This window comes from Mus caroli, unplaced genomic scaffold (genome assembly GCF_978045245.1).
Source record: "Mus caroli unplaced genomic scaffold, Mus_caroli_1 scaffold_11, whole genome shotgun sequence".
Classification (NCBI taxonomy): Eukaryota; Metazoa; Chordata; class Mammalia; order Rodentia; family Muridae; genus Mus; species Mus caroli.
In genome coordinates this window covers 11,524,462-11,529,943 of record NW_028227266.1, presented here as the reverse complement: position 1 = coordinate 11,529,943, position 5,482 = coordinate 11,524,462, and positions in this window count along the sequence as shown.

Genomic DNA, 5,482 nt, shown 5'->3' with positions numbered 1-5,482 from the left:
TGGGCTGGGGAGATAACACAGTCAGTAAAATGTTTACCTTCCAAGTGTGAGAACCTGAGTTTAATCCCCAAAATCCCCATTTTAAAGGCTGGGCATGGTAGTGCACATGTGTAATCCCACCACTGGGGAGGTAGGTCCCTGGGGTGCATGACAAGTCTAACCAAGAGAGAAAGTTCAAGGCCAGGAAGACTCTGTCTCAAACAAACAGTGAAAGAGAGCCAGGTGGATGGCTCCTGAGGAACATCACTGAAGTTGTCCTCTGACCTAGGCACACACGATGTACGCACACACATATACCTTCATACAAATCACACATATGCATACACAAAGGAACACATACATGCGGGCACATGTGTGCTCACACACTTGCACATACAAAAGCATATCGAGTAACTGAAGGGCCTTCTTGAGTTCTCTGTGATGCTTTTATCAAGCTGTCCAACCCTGAAACTGTGAACAGGCAGGCAATCATGGGTGTGGGCAGGCAGACTGGGGGCCACTGGAACTGGCATCATGTGTCTGAAACCAGGGGTGGTCCCTCTCCAGGGAGCTCAGGTACAGTAAGCTGCAACTTTACAGAAGGGTGCAAGGTGCCAAGCCAGGCCTCCAGGCCTCAGAGGCCTTCCACTGCCAGGATCGGATAGCCCTCTCTCCTCTCCATGCTTGTCACACACGTAGCAAGTATTCGTATCTCTTAGCTTCCCAGACCTGAACTATCAGCTCTTTGAGGAAAACGACTGCACCTTAACAGTTTTCATGCCTTTTCCTGCCACCGTTCTTGGCCAATGTAAGTACCTGTGTTTAATGCATTAATAGCTAAATGGCTGACTGCCCCGTGCTTAGCACTCAAACTGCGATTTCAGCCTGGTGCCTTCCGTCTTCCCTATTTCCTGCACAGAGTAATTGCTCCACACAAGCACCACTCTCTCCCAGGTGCGCTCTGTACTCTGCTGAAGAGCAGAGCTGCCCACTGCATGGGAGATTAACTCGTCCATGCCCATCAGCCTTGTGCCTAAGGAGAAATGATGTAGTAGACAGGACTCATTCAGCTGAATGGCTGAACTTCACAGTCTGGGTCATGTCTCAGGAAGGAACTGTTCCCTGCAAAGTCTTCAGTGCTTTCTGTCTGCTTTTCAGAAAATGGATCAGTGCATAGTGATTTGAATCTCTGGATCTTTGCAGGTGTTTGCAGATGGAAGAAGACCCGTCTTAAATGTGGGCAGCACCATGCCATGCCGTGAAATCTTGGAATGAAGTAAAATGAGTAGAGGGTGCCGAGGGTCACGTCTGGGTCTGTGGCTCTGCAGCAGCAGGGGACTGTGCCGATGTCCATGGCCCATATTACCATCAAAGACCATATGGACATCCCTGGTCTGTGCTGCCACCTGGGGCCATGTTGACCTCTGAGGGCTACATAGAGCTACCCACACCCCTCACCAGCTGCAGTTCTCTGGAGAGTAGTCCTGTACCTTGCCTGGGCAGCACAGTAGAGCTGGCCCTGGTGGTGGAGATGCAGGGGAACTGGTCTAGAGGGCATGAGTATGGAAGAGCTGACCCTGTCTCTTGCCTGGGCAGTGTGTAAGAGCTGGCCCTGAGGGTGTGAACACAGGAGAGCCACTTGCCGTCTGCCTCAGACAGGAGAGATAACCTCACCTGTTGCCTGGGCAAAGTGGGAGAGCTGTCTCTGGTGGCACAGGCATGGGGAAGCTGGCATGCTGCCAACTCAGCTATTACCCAAGCCTAGATCCAGTTGACACCCTGCTTCAAAAAGCCATATATATATATATATATATAGATAGATAGATAGATAGATATAGATATAGATATAGATATAGATATAGATATAGATATAGATATAGATATAGATATAGATATAGATATATATACATATCTATCAGCAATGGGTAGAGGAGCAAGCCAGATGACTCCTCTAGGACTCCTGCCTTTGCTCTGGACCTGGTCAGATGTGCGAGCAGCCTCACACTCCTGATGTCAACCAAGGGCTGCTCTAGCTGCACACTTTCCCCATCGTGTGGACTGCTCCCTCAAACCATGAGCTAAGCTAAAGCCTTTCTAAGTTGCTTTCTGTTGTGTATTTGGACACAGCAAGAATAGTAACTGAAACCATTTCTAGCCTGCACTGTGAGGATGTGATCCTGAACCGACCTTCAATCCTCAGTGGTAAGGAAGAAGAAATCATGGTTTGGCGGGGAAGGAAAGGGGAAACCCAGAACACTTAGGGGATTCAAGTCAACCATCTGCCATAGTGGAATCACAGACAGGGCATGCCAAGGCTCTCATAGGCAACGGAGGTCCAGGAGGTCCAATAAGGGCCTTTGGGGTCTGGCTTTGAATAAGCTCAATGCAGCCTGGTAAGCCAATGGAAGGCTGCAAGACCTGCACAGGAAGGCAAGTTTGAGCACCACCAGTTACCGGGTGAAATAATGAGATTCCATGCTCTGCAGGTGTGAACTTAACCCCTAATTGTTTTGGCTTCTCTCTAAACCCACAAGTCATAAGTTAGAACAAAAGCCACCCAAGAATTCCCAAAGAGCATGATGTCTGAGAAGAAGCCACCAAAGCTTGTGAAAAACCGTTGTGTGAAATGCTTGTCTCCTAACTGGTGATACTGTTTTAGAAAGTGTGGAACCTTTTGGAAGCAGGGCCAAGTTGGAGGAAGTGTGGAGGGGCTGGGGCCTATAGCCACGCCCATGTGCTGTCTGCTCTCTTCTTTCTGACTGTTGATACAATGTAACCAGCCATCTCAACCTTCTGAGACTGTTGAATGTTTTGCTCCTGCACCATGCCTCCTTCACCAGGATGGACTATGCCTTCTCAAGTCATGAGTCCAAATAAACCCTTACTTCATTAAGCTGCTTCTTGTCTGGTGTTGGGTCACAATAATGAAGCCAAATAACCAATGTCAAGCAGAGGTGGGGGCGGGGCGGGGGTAACATAGTGCTAGGCACAGCTGGCTTCTTCAATGTTTACTCACTTTCTTTTCTGAACAAAGTCAAGGGTCTTCTATCAATAAGACTACAGTTTATAGAACTACGACTGCCATAATGCAAGCACTTCATCAGCTCTATTTGATCCTTCAGCAACCCTGGATTGCAGATAATGATACTGGGACTCAGAGAACACCATTTGGTTGCATACAGGCTGGAACAGGCTGAGACAGAGTTGAGCCTCCTGTTATCTGGCCCTACCAGAGCTAGGATACCCACCCCTGCAACCTCCTGCCTTTCCTAGCTTCTGAGACACAGGAAGAAACCAGCCTTTGCCTCTCCACTGAGTCCTCCTTCCCAGAAGAGCACCTCCAAGGACAGAGAGCACTCCTCCAAGGACAGAGAATGCTCCTCCAAGGACAAAGAGTGTTTAGTCTCCCTGAGGAAGCAGTTCCAGCTTTATCCCACACTGTTCTAAAAAGATCTCCTTTCTGAAGAACACAATTGCTTCTTGCTATAATTTCAATTCATTGTTTCCTATTGAGTTTAGTTGGAAAAGATTAAAGAAATGAAATAAAGTGTTATTTTAAATCTTTACATCTCCATCTTCATCAAAAGCAGCTCCCCTTTTCTCTCAATTCTTTGGCAACAGAAACTCACTGTTCACCTCCAAGATAAATTTACAATTGTTATAAATAATGTATATTTTTGAGTAACACAAATTATTCATTGCCCAAAAATCATTTTCCCTCACAGAGAATTTGCGAAAAGTGCTCTATCGTGCTTTCCTGGTGGCTGGCTCCCTGTGTGTATGATTTTTGTATTCCTGCATTTTTCCCCCACATGCTATGGCTTGAAGGTGACATCACAGTCCATGCCCTTCAGATATTTCTAGTGCTGGGTGGATCTAGAGCCAATTATTCATAAATGAATTTTCGTTATGAATTTCTCATTATTTTACCTTCAAAGGAAGGAAAAACACACTGCCCTGTCTCTCTGACATGAGACAGTAGATCCTTGACATTTGTGAATGCTACTCCAAAGCCTTTGACAAACCTCCACACTGCCCCCTGGTTGCCCTCCAAATCATACTTCCTCAAAAGGCATACTTCCTGTATGCAACTTAATTTTTATTTCTTTTTAATTATTTTTTCTCCTTAAAATGTGCATTGAAGCTGAATGAGAACTCAGTAGTGATCCCATCAAATCTCTCATGACTTCTTTCTGCCTAGATTGAATGCCTTGTCAACATTACAAGTTAGAGACCTTAATGGCATTCCCCATTTTAAGTCAGGCTGGCCAACTATACACTGGCTTCCTCTTGGAAGTCAGCATAGAAGCCATTTGCACATAATTTCAAAGCACGTGATGGAAACGTGCTGAACAGAAGGGAAACATTCAACAAATTGTTTATAAGCACATTGCTTTCAGCTGAGTTGTGACACTCCCAACTTCACTTGTTGGAGTCCTCACTTCCAGGGTGACTGTTGGGTGATGAGGCTTTAGGGACACAGTTATTCTGAATGAAGTCATGAGGTAAGCCATAAATAGGAAGGGCTAGTGTCCTCATAGGAAGAGATGCAGTCTGATTCAAGAAAGGTCACGTGAGGACGAAAATACTGAAAGCCAGGAAGAGAGGACTCATCAGACGTCAGCTTTGACAGCTTCCACTGGGACTTCCGGCCTCACTTGAGCTGTTTGGTGTTGTGTCAGCCAGAGCAGGCTACTTGAACGTCACTTACAAAGACCATTTAACCAAAAAAAAAAAAAAAAAAAAAAAAAAAGTGGGAAGTGAAGAAAGTTTGAGAAACAGGTTAAAAAACAAAAACAACAAAACAAAAAACCGAGGACGTTGAGGAAGAGCCATTAGTAAGCTTAGGTTAATATAGGTTTTTAGATATTCTTTTCCAGAGTAATTTTAGATTATAACAAAATTGGGTGGAAAATAAAAAGATCCTTCATGCATCAACTGTACCCACACATGCACAGACTCGAACACCATCAGCATCCCAGTCTATACAGTTCTTTTGCTTGAGTTGATGAGCCTGCATAGACATGCCATCCCCTCCTTAAGACCACAGCTTTCACTAGGCTTTATTCTTGGTCTACATTCTATGGGTTTGAACCATATATATATATAATATATATTTACTGCTATAGTATCATGTGGAATAGCTTCGCTGCCCTAAAATCCCATTTCCTTTTATACCTTCCTATCTAACAATGCATATAAAGCACTGATTTTTTACAGACTCCATAGCTAGACCTATTTCAGAATGTCAAATTCTTGAAATATACTGTTTGACCTTTCCAGGTTTCTCTCTTTCATACAACGATATCCATTAAATTTTCCTCCATGTCTGTTGTGTCCGGCCAGCAGATCACAGCCTGGGTTCTAGCCTGGAAAGGCATTTTGGAAACCTGGAAGAGAAGAGGGGCTAGGCGGCGAGAGAAAGAAATGTAGCTAAGACAACATTCTGATCAAAGCTCAATTTTACTATTTCCAGACACTCAGTTATAAAGGAAGGGGGAGG